The sequence below is a fragment of the Bufo gargarizans genome, chromosome 7 (genome assembly GCF_014858855.1).
Source record: "Bufo gargarizans isolate SCDJY-AF-19 chromosome 7, ASM1485885v1, whole genome shotgun sequence".
NCBI classification, from domain to species: Eukaryota; Metazoa; Chordata; class Amphibia; order Anura; family Bufonidae; genus Bufo; species Bufo gargarizans.
The window spans coordinates 189,032,097-189,049,330 of record NC_058086.1 but is presented as its reverse complement, the minus strand read 5'-3'; the positions used below and the strand labels follow the sequence as shown (position 1 = coordinate 189,049,330).

Below are 17,234 nucleotides of genomic sequence, written 5' to 3'. Positions count from 1 at the left end.
GAGGGGGGCACAATATGAACATAACTACTGAAATTTGGGAACAATGTGGGTATAACTACTGAAAGAGGGGCAGGATGTTTGAATAACTACTGCGAGGAAGCACAGTGTGGGCATTACTACTTTTATTTGGAACAATTGTGCATTACTACTGTGAGGGGGCACAATATGAGCATTACCATTGTGTGGGGGCATTAAGGGGACTGGGTGAGATTGGGCACATATAGATATGCATTGGGTAGAGTTAGAGGAGTGGTTTAGTATACAATTTGCCACAGCACCAATGCTATTGTGTCTCCTTGTTGTTTTGAAAAGTTGGGAGGTACGCCAATCTCACCTGTCTCCACTGTACACTGCTGCAGCCAATCACAGGCCTCAGCAGTGTATGGAATTAGACCAATGAGGCAGGCGATTGGCTGCAGTCGTGTATGAGACGTCACCACTGCAGCCAAAGTAATATGTCACTGGCTGCCGCCTGGGAGAGAGGAATGTCTTGAAAGGGAGAAGGTGAAGATTTATCAAAACTGGTGTAAAGGAAAAAAATCTTAGTTGCCCATAGCAACCAATCAGATTTGACCTGACCATTTTTTCAGGGATCCTTTGGAAAATGAAAGGTGGAATCTCAATGGTTACTATGGGCAACTAAGCCAGTTTTCCTTTATACCAGTTTTGATAAATCTCACCGCTACGTGCTTTTATATTATTTTATCAGGCTCCCAGCAGTTCCCTATAATAAGAACATATCTTGGATAATTCTTTTAAAGGAGTATTCCCGTTTCATGACACTGATGACATATCTTCAGGATACATAATCAACATTGGATTGGTGGGCTTCCAATTCATGGCACCCCCACTGATCAGCTGTTTGAAGGGGCGCAGCGCTCGTGCTTTTCACTGTTTACCAGCACAGTCTGCACCCTAGTGTCAGGGCAGAGGAATTACAGCTTTTTATCGCATTTACTCGATAGGTCATCAGTATCATGAAACCGAAATACCACTTTTAGCCAATGCCTTTTCATTCTCCCTACCAGTTGCTGATTGAAGTAGGCACCTGTTCACTACAATTCCAGACTTTAACCACATATGTAACAGGCACCTACTTCGCTGTAGTGCAGAGGAAGGCGCTCATTAGACTCCAGCACCCACAGAAATATAACCGGCTGCTCAGATACATTGCTGAGCGACTCCAGACAAAATTATGTTACCGACAGCGGGTGTGGAACCACTGTGTCAACCAATAGGTTTGACTTTGTACTAAACCTAAGAGTGTTAGCCTGGCAGTCCCCTGGTATTCTCGCTTTAACTCCTATACAGGGATCTGGACTCATGGAGTAGCCCCTGTGTTGTTGACAGCTCCCCCATGGGGGTCAGAGACACTGCTGTGAAGCACTGAGATATTAGGAAAAATCATAGTCAGGGACAGTCAAAGTTAAGGGCAAGTGGAGTACATGCAAATCCGAGAAACAATCCAAAGGTCAAGGTAGGCAGCAAAAGGTAGGTAAATGAAGAAAAAAGGTCCCGGAGACAAATGAAGTTCCTCTGTCAGCTCTTCTTTATTGATCACATGAAGTTAACAGACATAACCACCTCCTACATGGTATAGTGTTGACGCGTTTCGGGTTGGTACCCTTAGTCGTAACAATTTATCAAGTGTGGCCCCTCAATTTATAGGGGTTGGAGTACGCCCTCCCCAGCCACGAGGAAGGAGTCTCCAACTTCATAGGCTGCCACACACAATGACACACCTTTTCGTTTGCTGTATCAATCACTGATGTAATTAGTAACACACTGTGTGGACACCTCTCTGAGGATATTAACCCCAGGAATGCCATGGTACTGTTTCTCCGGCAGGGAAACCGCACAGTGTGAACATGCCATCATCAATTTAAAAATATATAATAATCATACAAAAACAAACAACATAAAACAAAACATGACCTTCTGTTTTTCAGCTGGTTGGGATTCATTATATTATAGCAGATTACATTGAACAATTTATCTGTAATTCTATTAGTTGTTAATATCTGCGGATGGCTTGGTATTCCCAAAGACAACTTGCAAAAGCTTTTTGTGCTATTCACAGGCAGCGGCCGCTACATGTGCGTAACACAATGGAATATATAACTTTCAAAGCACTCTGGATGCGCCAACTCAAACGATTTTGTAGACAACCAAAATGCAAAAAAGAGGAAACCGCCCTGTCTAGCCAGGGTCCTGTATATGGATGGACAGAGATGTGTGCAAAAGCCAGGCTACCCAAGTTATCATCAAAGCTTCTATATTGGGGGAGATTTATTTGGAAAACATAGATATGCTATGCTATTTCCTTGTATTGTTGGGGGTATATATTTGTTATTCTCTTTATTTAGTAACTCACTGATAGATATATATTAATTCTTTTTTCAAGTTAAGACCTGCTGGAATTCTAGTAGCAAGTCTGAAAATCCAGTAGGCTTCTCGGAGAAGGATTTTTTTCCGGTGATCTCCGCCTCTTTTGGGGATCAGAACTCGCTCTATAGCATATGCCTGGAAAAATGTCACCTGACGAGAATGTTTTTGTATAAAATGCCTTGCTATATTTGAAATATTTAGGATATTCGGGTTATTAATATAGTTTAGATGTTCGAGAATGCGACTTTTAAGCTTACGAACTGTGCTGCCCACAAACATCAAGTCACAATGCGTGCATCTAATTACATAAATGACACCTTCCGTGTTACAATTTATGTAACTACGTATAGGAAATTTGCACGTGTGAGCTTTTTCAAATGATTTTGTGGGAAACACATAGTCGCAAGTTTTGCAGGGATTGCCTCCACATTTGGTAAATCCTTTATAGATAAGCCAATTTGGCTTGAAATTCTTTCCCATACTGCTGGCAGTGTACAGGGAAGGAGACAGCGAGCAGGACAAGGTAGTGGCCTTTCTAGATACAATTCTACATCCTGACTTAAGAGCTTGATACAGTATATTATCATCGTATAGAATGGGTAAACATTTCTTTATTATGGAACTGATTGTGTTGAATTCACTACTATAAGTTATAGATAAAGTAGGAACATTGTTCTGGTCACTGTCTCCGGGAGCCTCCACACCGCCAGCAGGGGTCTTCCTACCAAATTTGTGCCTTGGCTTTCCAAATAGCATATCCTTTCTTTCTTTCTGTAATGCTATCTCTCTCCCTCTTTTTATCATCCAACCTGGATAGTTTCTGTCCCTCAATCTTTTTTCCACTTTATTAAATTCTTCTTCTAGTTCTTCTGCTTTACTACAATTTCTGACTGTACGTGTAAATTCACCCACGGGGATTGCTCTGATGGTGTGCATAGGATGATGGCTTTTGGCATTCAATATAGAATTGCCTGCCACTTCTTTCCTATAGGTGATGGTGTGCACTACCTCTCCTGGGATCCCGCGGAGTGTCAAATCAAGGAAGTTTGTATAGGACTCATGTGCCACGCATATAAATTGTAGATTGTAGTTATTATTGTTTAAATATGTTTGGAGGTCTGGAACGGCAGACACACCGCCGGCCCATACCATGAGCACGTCATCGATGTATCTGCCGTACCAGACCAAACCGGGCATAAATGGATTGTCCACATTATAAATGTATTTCTCCTCCCAATATGACATTGTCAGATTAGCCAATGATGGTGAGAATTTGGCCCCCATTGACACTCCGCGGGTCTGTAGGTAGAACACACCATCAAACATGAAGTCGTTATGAGTTAACAAATACGCTGTTATTTCGCATATAAAATCGACATAGCCGGAACTAAGTCCAGTATATCGATGGAGATGGTATTCCATCGCCAGCAGAGCAACCCCGTGGGGAATAGAAGGATAAAGAGAGACCACATCTGCTGTGATCCAACAATAATTTTTTCCCATTTAAATTTATACATGGATCGTAGTACATCCGCTGTATCTTTTAGGAATCCTGGAGTGCGCCTGACTAGAGGCTGGAGAAATTATCCAGCCAGCTACCCAGGCGCTTTGTCAGGGAACCCATACCAGAGACTATAGGGCGAAGGGGGGGGGGGGGGGGGTGGACGCCTTTATGGACTTTGGGTAAGGCATGCATAATGGGTATGACTGGGGCATCCACGCATAGAAACTTATATTCTCCGTCACTGAAGATACCCAGCTCTCTCCCCTTCAGTAACAGGGACATGTAATTTTCCATATATTCCCGTAAAGGGTCTCTTGGTAACTTACTATACGTGGATGTATCCGCCAACATTTCCCGTAATTGATTGCATAAGTTTCCTTGTCCATGACGACCACTGCCCCCCCCCCCCCCTTATCCGCCATTTTAATAACCAGGGAATCATATTGTTGTAACTCCTGGAGTGCTCGGGCTTGGGATGCACTGAGATTGTTATGATGGTTGCTTTTTTTGCTTTCTATCTCTATGTTTCTCAGTTCTTTCTCTAGTACCTCCTGGAAAGTATCCATGCTATTTGTCCGAGACATAACCGGATAGAACTTTGTATTTTGTGTACGGAACTTTCCAGGGGTCCGGATAAATCCCTAACTCCCTGTTCCTTCTGGAGACCCACAAGACAGCACAATGATACTTGTTCTTTAAACAGTAAATCTTTATAAGAATTTTCTTCGTAACTCTGCGTCTTGTTATGTGGGGGGCCAGGAGGAGATGGAGTATGATAAAAGTGTTGTGATACTGTAATATTGCGTACAAATTTATTAATGTCAAGCATAGTGGAAAACATATCAAAATGACTTGTAGGTGCAAAATTAAGACCGAGGGAAAGCACACATCTCTGTTCATCACTTAATGCTACACTAGACAGATTCACAACACTTAACTGTTCAAAATTCATTTTTGTTTTGTCTGCAATCGGGTGGTTCTTGGATGCCGCTGGCCGGTGCCTCCGTCCGCCCCTAATTCTATGTTTTTTGAGACATTTGCTGCATCTCTTTTTTCTTTTTCTGTTTTAGACCTTTTATAGTAAGAGGCACTATTACCAGTCTCATCAAATAAAGAGGGCAGGGCGGAGGCATCACCTCTCGGCTCCAATTCACCAGCTGCATGTGAGAGTTCAGAACCCTCTGTGTCTGAGGAAAAACTAACTCTGGACACTCGTTTAACTATTTTCTTATTCTTGCGGTTTTTCAATATCGATTTAGGTGTGGAATAAAAATTATCCCTCCTCCCCCATTCATAAACTTGGTTATGGTTATAATCGTATAAGTCCCGCTCAGGGGCGGACTGGGCCGGGGGGCAGGGGGGCAATTGCCCCCCGGGCCTCTCTGTTGCCTCACTGTCCCGGCCGGCCAGGCCGGAATCAGACTGTCACTAAGCGCACTGCCTCCGCTGTTACTAATTTACCTGCGGCTCCGGACTGCGGAGGGAGAAAGGGAGGTGTGCTGCCGGCAGCCTATCAGAGAGGCCGCCGGACAGGCGCAGGCGGCGCGATGACATCATCGCGCTGCCTGACTAAGCCGCTGCGCTGCCGTAAAGACATCAGCAGCACTGGAGGCGGGACGGGGGTGATTCAGTGAAGGTGCTCGAGGAGGTAAGTATAAGTCTGACTGACTCTATTTATTAATTTTTCTGTCACTGATAGGGCCCCTATCTGGCTACTGGCACATTATGGGGGGGGGGGGTTCCTATCTGGCTACTGACACATTATAGGGGGGGGTTCCTATCTGGCTACTGGCACATTATAGGGGGGGTTCCTATCTGGCTACTGGCACATTATAGGGGGGTTCCTATCTGGCTACTGGCACATTATAGGGGGGGGGGGTTCCTATCTGGCTACTGGCACATTATAGGGGGGTTCCTATCTGGCTACTGGCACATTATAGGGGGGTTCCTATCTGGCTACTGGCACTTTATAGGGGGGCCCTATCTGGCTACTGGCACATTATAGGGGGGCCTATGGCTACTGGCACATTATAGGGGGGCACTATCTGGCTACTGGCACATTATAGGGGGCCTATGGCTACTGGCACATTATAGGGGGGCACTATCTGACTACAAGCACATTATAGTGCTGGGCCTATGGCTACTGGCACATTATATGGGGGGCTATGGCTACTGGCACATTATAGGGGGGCCTATGGCTACTGGCACATTATAGGGGGGCACTATCTGGCTACTGGCACATTATAGGGGGCCTATGGCTACTGGCACATTATAGGGGGGCACTATCTGACTACTGGCACATTATAGTGCTGGGCCTATGGCTACTGGCACATTATATGGGGGGCTATGGCTACTGGCACATTATAGGGGGGCCTATGGCTACTGGCACATTAAATAGGGGGCTATGGCTACTGGCACATTATGGGGGGGCCTATGGCTACTGGCACATTAAATAGGGGGCTATGGCTACTGGCACATTATAGGGGGGCCTATGGCTACTGGCGCATTAAATGGGGGACCTATGGCTACTGGCACATTATGGGGGGCCTATGGCTACTGGCACATTATAGGGGGGTTCCTATCTGGCTACTGGCACATTATAGGGGGGCACTATCTGGCTACTGGCACATTATAGGGGGGCACTATCTGGCTACTGGCACATTATATGGGGGGCTATGGCTACTGGCACATTATATGGGGGGCCTATGGCTACTGGCACATTATATGGGGGGCCTATGGCTACTGGCACATTATATGGGGGGCCTATGGCTACTGGCACATTATAGAGGGGGGCTATAGCTACTGGCACATTATAGGGGGGCTATTGGCTACTGGCACATTATAGGGGGCACTATGGGGACATTAGCTCAATTGGGGACATTACAAGGGGGTATTTTTTGCACTATTATAAGGAGAATTATTTCTACTGGGGGGGGGGGGCATTATGGTGGGCTTTATTACTCCCCCATGGTCTGAGCCCCCTAGTAGCAGCACCAGCCTCTCCCTGCTCTGCTATCCCTCTGCCTCTTCTCCAAATCCTTATTATGAAATTTTTCTCATTAGGATAAAACACATCAGCTCCGCCGAACCCCCGGCCAAAGTGTGAAGGTGTCTGAGATCCCCAAGGGTCAAGCCAAGTAATTGTAAGTTTTCATATGAAATATGTTTTTTATACACATATAGCCTACACTGTGCCCCACAATATACAGTTTCTTCTGCAAAAGTCATCAAGTGTCATGGCGGGGGGGGACACAGAGCAGCGCCCAGCGGGGAGGAGAGAATACACAGATGCAACACTGTATCAGCCAGAAAATGACACTTTCGGCATTATACCAAAAATTCAATTTTCGGCTGATATGTTTCGGCGACCGATATATCGGAGCATTCCTAGTTTATTTTGTTTTCCTGTGTTGGAATTTACATGGCTGACGAAAGTGGCAAGGGGGGAGGGGGGTCAGGAGGAGGCAGGGGAAATGGGAAAGCAGGAGGGGGGCTCAGTGGGCCTCTGGGTGTTACTTGCCCCCTGGGCCAAAAGTTGCCAGTCAGCCCCTGGTCCCGCTGATATTTAGAATGTTTATATTCCATTATGGTGTCCTCGAGTTTAGTAATAGATACCTTCATATCTTCTTCCATTATCATATATTCTGGGTTACTGTTGTGTTTCTCTAACATTTCTTTGGTGGATTGGATCTCCCGTTGTAGGCAGCAAAAGGTCAATACAGTGATGAGGCACTGATTGGGTCAGGCAGAGGAGAATCAGACTCAGAGGTCAGTACACGGGCAGACTAACGGAACAGAACACCTTTGCCCAGAACAGGGACTAGCAAGATACAAGCACCTATTGCTCAGGCGCCCTCCCATAGGGGAAGGTGCCTTAAAAACCCAGGGATGGGGAACCTAAGGCTGGGAAAAAAATTAGAGGGGGTGGTGTCCCTTTTAAAAGGCAAAGGAAGTATGTGCTCCCTAGAGACAAGATGGAGAGTCCTATGCTGGCAGGAGGCAGGCAGAAGCTTGCAAGAAAGAGGAACAAAGGACTCAAGTAGGTGGACCCGCTGCAGGCGGTCAGCAGAGGACTAGCACCTTAACTGCAGCAGTGCGAGTAGAGCTGTGCCGTGACTGCCTGGAGGAGGTGGACACGAGCCAACAGAACAAATGTAAAATGCTATTAAAAGGGTTGTCCAGCCTTAATAAAAAAATGAATGAGTGAATGATATAGACGGCTGTACTGTTCAAGCAAATGGTAGAGGTGCAGAACTGCTAAGTCTGACTCACCAGGTCAGAACAGTAATAAGAAGGTAAGCAGGCACACTCATATAAGGGTAGTATTATAGCTAATTTATTAATGGGGTTAGTATGGGTATACGATATATGTGAAATTTCTTGGTGATGAAATTGATTCAATAAATATTCCAATATAAGTCAAATAAAATGTGCCTTGGAATAAAAGATCAAAAATCAAAATGAGGAATAAAAATAAGATAAAATTGCCACATATGCATATGAATCTGATAAAAGTAATCCTCCGTGGAATAGTCCTTCACAAGTGAAGATTCCTTAATCTAAGGCTGTATATATGGATGCAATACAATCAATTGCTATGGTGCTGCACGGTGCCGTGGGAAAAAAAAGAGAGGTGCTCTGTGCCTGAGCGTGGCGTCCCACGCTGTCTGCGGCTGCAGAGATCACTTACCCACCCACCAGCGCTGTTGGAATAGGTCCTCCTATGGCGGTCAGCTGTTTCTGGGAAAATTTGCGAGGTCTGACGCGATCTGATGGTGAGATCTTTAGCGTTCCTCGTGGTGCCCGGGGCGTGGTTCGCGCGTCTGTAGTATGACGCAGATGATCACGTGATGATAATCTTTGCAATTGTTTCGGAGCGCTCCTTGTGATGATGATGCACCTAGGTTAGTCCTTGACAATCCTCTATAGGCTTCTGCTTAGATGCGTTTCGGGAGACTCTCCCTTCATCAGTAAGTAGAGGATTGTACTGGCCCATGTAATATTTATAGAGTGATAGTCATTATTTCATTAGTGATCCCATCAACCTATTCAATGAGGTTAATTATTCAAATGAGGTAGGACGCATGGGTCCTATTATTGAAATCATACGTGGCATGAGGAAATCAAGGATAATTCCAGCCATTCCAGGGTGATATTCATTATCTCACTTGTGATCCCATTAACCAATACAATAAGGTTAATTATTCAAATGAGGTAGGACGCAGTGGTCCTATTATTAAAATCTTATGTGACATGAAAAAAGTCAAGGATAATTCCAGTCATTAGGTCCATGTTTGGCAAAAATCATTCCAATGATTAGTTCATACGTGGCTTAAAAAGTGATTTAATACAAATAAAATATAATGATAATAAAGAGTATTTGAGTGGGTCTCGCATATTGAGTTACTAGATATATATACAGTACAGACCAAAAGTTTGGACACACCTTCTCATTCAAAGAGTTTTCTTTATTTTCATGACTATGAAAATTGTAGATTCACACTGAAGGCATCAAAACTATGAATTAACACATGTGGAATTATATACATAACAAAAAAGTGTGAAACAACTGAAAATATGTCATATTCTAGGTTCTTCAAAGTAGCCACCTTTTGCTTTGATTACTGCTTTGCACACTCTAGGCATTCTCTTGATGAGCTTCAAGAGGTAGTCACCTGAAATGGTCTTCCAACAGTCTTGAAGGAGTTCCCAGAGATACTTAGCACTTGTTGGCCCTTTTGCCTTCACTCTGCGGTCCAGCTCACCCCAAACCATCTCGATTGGGTTCAGGTCCGGTGATTGTGGAGGCCAGGTCATCTGGCGCAGCACCCCATCACTCTCCTTCATGGTCAAATAGCCCTTACACAGCCTGGAGGTGTGTTTGGGGTCATTGTCCTGTTGAAAAATAAATGATGGTCCAACTAAACGCAAACCGGATGGAATAGCATGCCGCTGAAAGATGCTGTGGTAGCCATGCTGGTTCAGTATGCCTTCAATTTTGAATAAATCCCCAACAGTGTCACCAGCAAAGCACCCCCACACCATCACACCTCCTCCTCCATGCTTCACGGTGGGAACCAGGCATGTAGAGTCCATCCGTTCACCTTTTCCACGTCGCACAAAGACACGGTGGTTGGAACCAAAGATCTCAAATTTGGACTCAGACCAAAGCACAGATTTCCACTGGTCTAATGTCCATTCCTTGTGTTCTTTAGCCCAAACAAGTCTCTTCTGCTTGTTGCCTGTCCTTAGCAGTGGTTTCCTAGCAGATATTCTACCATGAGGGCCTGATTCACACAGTCTCCTCTTAACAGTTGTTCTAGAGATGTGTCTGCTGCTAGAACTCTGTGTGGCATTGACCTGGTCTCTAATCTGAGCTGCTGTTAACCTGCGATTTCTGAGGCTGGTGACTCGGATGAACTTATTCTCCGCAGCAGAGGTGACTCTTGGTCTTCCTTTCCTGGGGCGGTCCGCATGTGAGCCAGTTTCTTTGTAGCGCTTGATGGTTTTTGTAACTGCACTTGGGGACACTTTCAAAGTTTTCCCAATTTTTCGGACTGACTGACCTTCATTTCTTAAAGTAATGATGGCCACTCATTTTTCTTTACTTAGCTTTTTTCTTGCCATAATACAAATTCTAACAGTCTATTCAGTAGGACTATCAGCTGTGTATCCACCTGACTTCTCCACAACGCAACTGATGGTCCCAACCCCATTTATAAGGCAAGAAATCCCACTTATTAAACCTGACAGGGCACACCTGTGAAGTGAAAACCATTTCAGGTGACTACCTCTTGAAGCTCATCAAGAGAATGCCAAGAGTGTGCAAAGCAGTAATCAAAGCAAAAGGTGGCTACTTTGAAGAACCTAGAATATGACATATTTTCAGTTGTTTCACACTTTTTTGTTATGTATATAATTCCACATGTGTTAATTCATAGTTTTGATGCCTTCAGCGTGAATCTACAATTTTCATAGTCATGAAAATAAAGAAAACTCTTTGAATAAGAAGGTGTGTCCAAACTTTTGGTCTGTACTGTATATATATAACATAGGGAAATGGTTGCAATTATATCTGCAAACTCGTCTCTAAAAGATAGATAGTGGATACGAATGATAATGAATATATAGAGTATGATTGAATAAGTAGCTATGATGGTTTGTGTCTCCTATAATTCTATGGGTCTTCCTGTATTTACAATATTTTACTACTAGTAAATATATTATTTTGTAATTCCATATTGTATAATGGGAGGTGTCCTCTTAGTATCACTGGCTATGAGTTTAGATCTTATTCCTAGCAGTAAGGGAATTGTAGAAATATAATAAGGGAGCTATGATGTGATACACTGGTCCGTAAACAAAAGACCCTCGACCAAAGATACAAGAAACAGTATCTAAAAATAGGGTAACTGTACAGAACTTTAACTGGAAGTTATGATACCCACTGGGTCTTTTGTTTACGGACCAGTGTATCACATCATATCTCCCTTATTATATTTCTACAATTCCCTTACTGCTAGGAATAAGATCTAAACTCATAGCCAGTGATACTAAGAGGACACCTCCCATTATACAATATGGAATTACAAAATAATATATTTACTAGTAGTAAAATATTGTAAATACAGGAAGACCCATAGAATTATAGGAGACACAAACCATCATAGCTACTTATTCAATCATAATCTATATATTCATTATCATTCGTATCCACTATCTATCTTTTAGAGACAAGTTTGCAGATATAATTGCAACCATTTCCCTATGTTATATATATATATATATATATATATATATATATATAGTAACTCAATATGCCGAGTCCCACTCAAATACTCATTATTATCATTATATTTTATTTTTATTAAATCACTTTTTAAGCCACGTATGAACTAATCATTGGAATGATTTTTGCCACACATGGACCTAATGACTGGAATTATCCTTGATTTTTTTCATGTCACATATGATTTTAATAATAGGACCCATGCGTCCTACCTCATTTGAATAATTAACCTCATTGAATAGGTTCATGGGATCACTAATGAAATAATGACTATCACCCTATAAATATTACATGGGCCAGTACAATCCTCTACTTACTGATGAAGGGAGAGTCTTCCGAAACGCATCTAAGCAGAAGCCTATAGAGGATTGTCAAGGACTAACCTAGGTGCATCATTTTTCTACATCACAAAGAGCGCTCCGAAACAATTGCAAAGATTATCATCACGTGATCATCCGCGTCATACTACAGACGCGCGAACCCCACCCCGGGCACCACGAGGAACGCTAAAGATCTCACCATCAGATCGCGTCAGACCTCGCAAATTTTCCCAGGAACAGCTGACCGCCATAGGAGGACACATTCCAACAGCGCCCGTGGGTGGGTAAGTGATCTCTGCAGCCGCAGACAGTGTGGGACGCCACGCTCAGGCACAGAGCACCTCTCTTTTTTTCCCACAGCACCGTGCAGCACCATAGCAATTGATTGTATTGCATCCATACAGGGAGTGCAGAATTATTAGGCAAATGAGTATTTTGACCACATCATCCTCTTTATGCATGTTGTCTTACTCCAAGCTGTATAGGCTCGAAAGCCTACTACCAATTAAGCATATTAGGTGATGTGCATCTCTGTAATGAGAAGGGGTGTGGTCTAATGACATCAACACCCTATATCAGGTGTGCATAATTATTAGGCAACTTCCTTTCCTTTGGCAAAATGGGTCAAAAGAAGGACTTGACAGGCTCAGAAAAGTCAAAAATAGTGAGATATCTTGCAGAGGGATGCAGCACTCTTAAAATTGCAAAGCTTCTGAAGCGTGATCATCGAACAATCAAGCGTTTCATTCAAAATAGTCAACAGGGTCGCAAGAAGCGTGTGGAAAAACCAAGGCGCAAAATAACTGCCCATGAACTGAGAAAAGTCAAGCGTGCAGCTGCCAAGATGCCACTTGCCACCAGTTTGGCCATATTTCAGAGCTGCAACATCACTGGAGTGCCCAAAAGCACAAGGTGTGCAATACTCAGAGACATGGCCAAGGTAAGAAAGGCTGAAAGACGACCACCACTGAACAAGACACACAAGCTGAAACGTCAAGACTGGGCCAAGAAATATCTCAAGACTGATTTTTCTAAGGTTTTATGGACTGATGAAATGAGAGTGAGTCTTGATGGGCCAGATGGATGGGCCCGTGGCTGGATTGGTAAAGGGCAGAGAGCTCCAGTCCGACTCAGACGCCAGCAAGGTGGAGGTGGAGTACTGGTTTGGGCTGGTATCATCAAAGATGAGCTTGTGGGGCCTTTTCAGGTTGAGGATGGAGTCAAGCTCAACTCCCAGTCCTACTGCCAGTTTCTGGAAGACACCTTCTTCAAGCAGTGGTACAGGAAGAAGTCTGCATCCTTCAAGAAAAACATGATTTTCATGCAGGACAATACTCCATCACACGCGTCCAAGTACTCCACAGCGTGGCTGGCAAGAAAGGGTATAAAAGAAGAAAATCTAATGACATGGCCTCCTTGTTCACCTGATCTGAACCCCATTGAGAACCTGTGGTCCATCATCAAATGTGAGATTTTCAAGGAGGGAAAACAGTACACCTCTCTGAACAGTGTCTGTGAGGCTGTGGTTGCTGCTGCACGCAATGTTGATGGTGAACAGATCAAAACACTGACAGAATCCATGGATGGCAGGCTTTTGAGTGTCCTTGCAAAGAAAGGTGGCTATATTGGTCACTGATTTGTTTTTGTTTTGTTTTTGAATGTCAGAAATGTATATTTGTGAATGTTGAGATGTTATATTGGTTTCACTGGTAAAAATAAATAATTGAAATGGGTATATATTTGTTTTTTGTTAAGTTGCCTAATAATTATGCACAGTAATAGTCACCTGCACACACAGATATCCCCCTAAAATAGCTAAAACTAAAAACAAACTAAAAACTACTTCCAAAAATATTCAGCTTTGATATTAATGAGTTTTTTGGGTTCATTGAGAACATGGTTGTTGTTCAATAATAAAATTAATCCTCAAAAATACAACTTGCCTAATAATTCTGCACTCCCTGTATATACAGCCTTAGATTAAGGAATCTTCACTTGTGAAGGACTATTCCACGGAGGATTACTTTTATCAGATTCATATGCATATGTGGCAATTTTATCTTATTTTTATTCCTCATTTTTATTTTAGATTTTTGATCTTTTATTCCAAGGCACATTTTTATTGACTTATATTGGAATATTTATTGAATCAATTTCATCACCAAGAAATTCCACATATATCGTATACCCATACTAACCCCATTAATAAATTAGCTATGATACTACCCTTATATGAATGTGCCTGCTTACCTTCTTACCTTCTAAAAAAATGAATGGTCAACAGAATTGTTCAAAAATTAAAAAAACACCCACCTATCATAGTGCCCTCTATTCTAGCGCTGCATCTCATGGTGGTGCCTGTGAAACCAGAAATGAATAGCAATGATTGTTCATTCTTGCACACATGACCACTGAAGCTATTGACTGGCTACAGTAGTCTCTGGATCAAGAAGGTCCCCATCAGGAGTTGTGCCACTGGAACAGAGGGTGCTTTCAAAGGTTAGTTTAGGGGAAGGGGGGTTAAGTCTTAGAGTGAAAAATATGAGGCCTTTAGATCGTACTTGCCAGCTTACAGTAGTAGTGGACGTGCTATGCCCAAGCCAGCCAGAGCACCTTCAGCTCTGCTGGATGCGGAGGCTACAGCTTGGAGTCTCTAAAGCCAGGAGCAGAGTTCCTTGGATTAAGCTAGAGTCAGACTGCAAAGAGAAGTTGCGACATACAGTAAAAACAAAGTTATACAGAAAGCTTGTCAGTACAGCAGAGCTAGAGAGCAACAGATGTAGCAGTTTTAATGCTAAAGTCTGCTGGGAACCAAGACAAAGCCTGAAACTGTTAGAGGAACGTTTGCCAAAAGTAAAACTGTTATTGAACTTCATCACAAGGTCTGGACTCAAATCATTTCTTCAAATCCTTCAATTATTCACTCCTTTTTTCTGCCTTCGGAGGGCAATGCCTGGTGTCAAGCGTATACAGGTAGGAGCACTGTGACACGTGCACAAGTACACTTAAAGGGACATTCTAGGCCACGCTATACCACTCGGCCATTCCTACACCTGGGTACCACCAACACCATTTCTTTAAGGGATTCTCTCCCATTGTTGCTTTGCAGCAACTGCCGTCACGAAAACATTTACTTTAAGGGACCCCTTGCTGTACACCCTGACGACTGCAGTAGCATGCTGGTATCACATACAGTGAGAACTCAGGAAGTGCATAAGCTATGAGGGAGATTTGACAGCTCTTCTGGGAGTCCAGGATGTCTTACCTTTTTCCAGGAGCCTGCTAGATGTTCTAGGAGAGTTGTCAAGAATTCTATAAATGTTAAAATTGTGCCTTCTCAAACCTGAGGTTTCATGGCGCCCACAAAGGGTGCCTACACTACCTACCCCATTTCCCAGCCTTGCTTGTCTGCCTCTTGATGGTTGACTCCTGCAAAAGCAGAGGAGCACCCAGAAAGTTAACTAGGGAATTGTGATGATCCCTGAGCTGGCAGATTTTCAGTTCCTCCTTGTCCAACATGGCGGCCAGCCTGAGTAGCCAAGGTTTGTCCATCTCATGTATAGATTGGAAGAAAGACGAGACAGAGGGGATATGATAGAAACCTTTAAATACATAAAGGCAATCAACAAGGTAAAAGAGGAGAGAATATTTAAAATAAGAAAAACTGTTACAAGAGGACATAGTTTTAAATTAGAGGGGCAAAGGTTTAAAAGTAATATCAGGAAGTATTACTTTACTGAGAGAGTAGTGGATGCATGGAATAGCCTTCCTGCAGAAGTGGCAGCTGCAAATACAGTGGAGGAGTTTAAGCATGCATGGGATAGGCATAAGGCCATCCTTCATATAAGATAGGGCCAATGGCTATTCATAGTATTTAGTATATTGGGCAGACTAGATGGGCCAAATGGTTCTTATCTGCCGACACATTCTAGATTTCTATGTTTCTCTTATCTAATAAGGTGTGGAGGCTGAGGATGATAGACAAGGGTGTAGAGGTGGAATTCAAACGTTTAACAACAGTTTTCCTACTTTATCTACAAAGATATACGTGTGGGTAGCACACTGCAGTAAAATTATTTGTACTTTCATAACTAAATAAAATAATTGCAATACTCCAAATTCACAGTATAGTAATGTGGACTCTAAATAATGTTATATAAATAATATTATGGTACATAACTAATTTCCTATAAATTATCCAAAATTGGGTCCACCCCCCAGCATGAATACATATCCCTTCATGCAGGGGCAGACTGGGAGCTTAAAGTGGCCCTGGAAAAAATACTAAAAGTGGCCCTGTTTTGTAGTCGGGTCCAAATTGATGGAAGGCAGGGCCAGCAATACCATATTGTGGCACATTATACCACCCCAACAGAGCCAAATACCGCAGACAATCACAAAATACTGCCAGCAGCACAAAATACATCGCAAAAAATTTCCACTGGCCGGCCATGAGGAGGGCTCAGGCGGCCCCCTGGGCATCGGCCCAGCTGAAAATTTCCCTATAAAGTCTATGGCCAGTCCGCCACTACTTATTACATAGCTAAAACACCAGACCCAAGTTCATATCATATATACAGCACCAAACCAAGCTTATTACATAAGTAAAACACCAGAACCAAGTCCATAATATACATACAGCACCAGAACCAAGCTCAGTACATACATAGAGCCCCAGAATCTTCGTCAGTTGATAAATACAGAACCAAGTTTATAACAGTAATACAACACCAGAACCAAGTTCATAAAAAATACCCCTTGCAACTAAATAAAAAATATATTCTCCACAAAGTGCCCCTGAATAAACATGTATCCCACATTGTATCCCTAAATGGAAAATATGCCTCACATTGTACCCTTGAATAAAAATATGTCCAACGCTATGTACAACTGCATAGTCAGTTTAACCCGCTGCCGTACTGCAAGGCTACTTTCACATATGCAATTTCCTGTTTTGAGATCTAAGATGCACTTAGCAGCTGAAGGCATCCATGTTGGTCTCATGTTCATATGGTGCCCGAATTGCTGAGAAAAATTATATGCAATTGAGCCTCTAGGAGCAACGTGGGTGTCGCTGTTACACCTAGAGGCTCTTCTCTCTCTGCAACTGCCGCACCCTCTGCACTTTGATGGATAGGACCAGGCAGTGTAAATGTGATTACGCCTGCCTCGCCCTGTCAATCAAAGTGCAGAGGGCACGGTAATTGCAGGGACAGAGCAGAGCCTCTAGGTG

General features: G+C 43.2%; 1 protein-coding gene across 7 annotated transcripts in view; it reads left to right on the top strand.

The window, feature by feature from the left end:
* Positions 1–17,234, top strand: part of LOC122943996 (interferon-induced very large GTPase 1-like) — a 47,462-nt gene that overhangs the window by 21,480 nt on the left and 8,748 nt on the right. The window contains exon 3 of one of the 7 annotated variants that reach the window (XM_044302188.1): positions 12,094–12,285. The exons of 5 other annotated variants lie outside the window; for them this stretch is intronic. The gene's annotated coding sequence lies outside the window, so the exon portion shown is untranslated. Of the gene's footprint in view, positions 1–12,093; positions 12,286–17,234 lie in introns of those variants that run through there. One more of the 7 variants, XM_044302189.1, reaches the window with a different exon arrangement.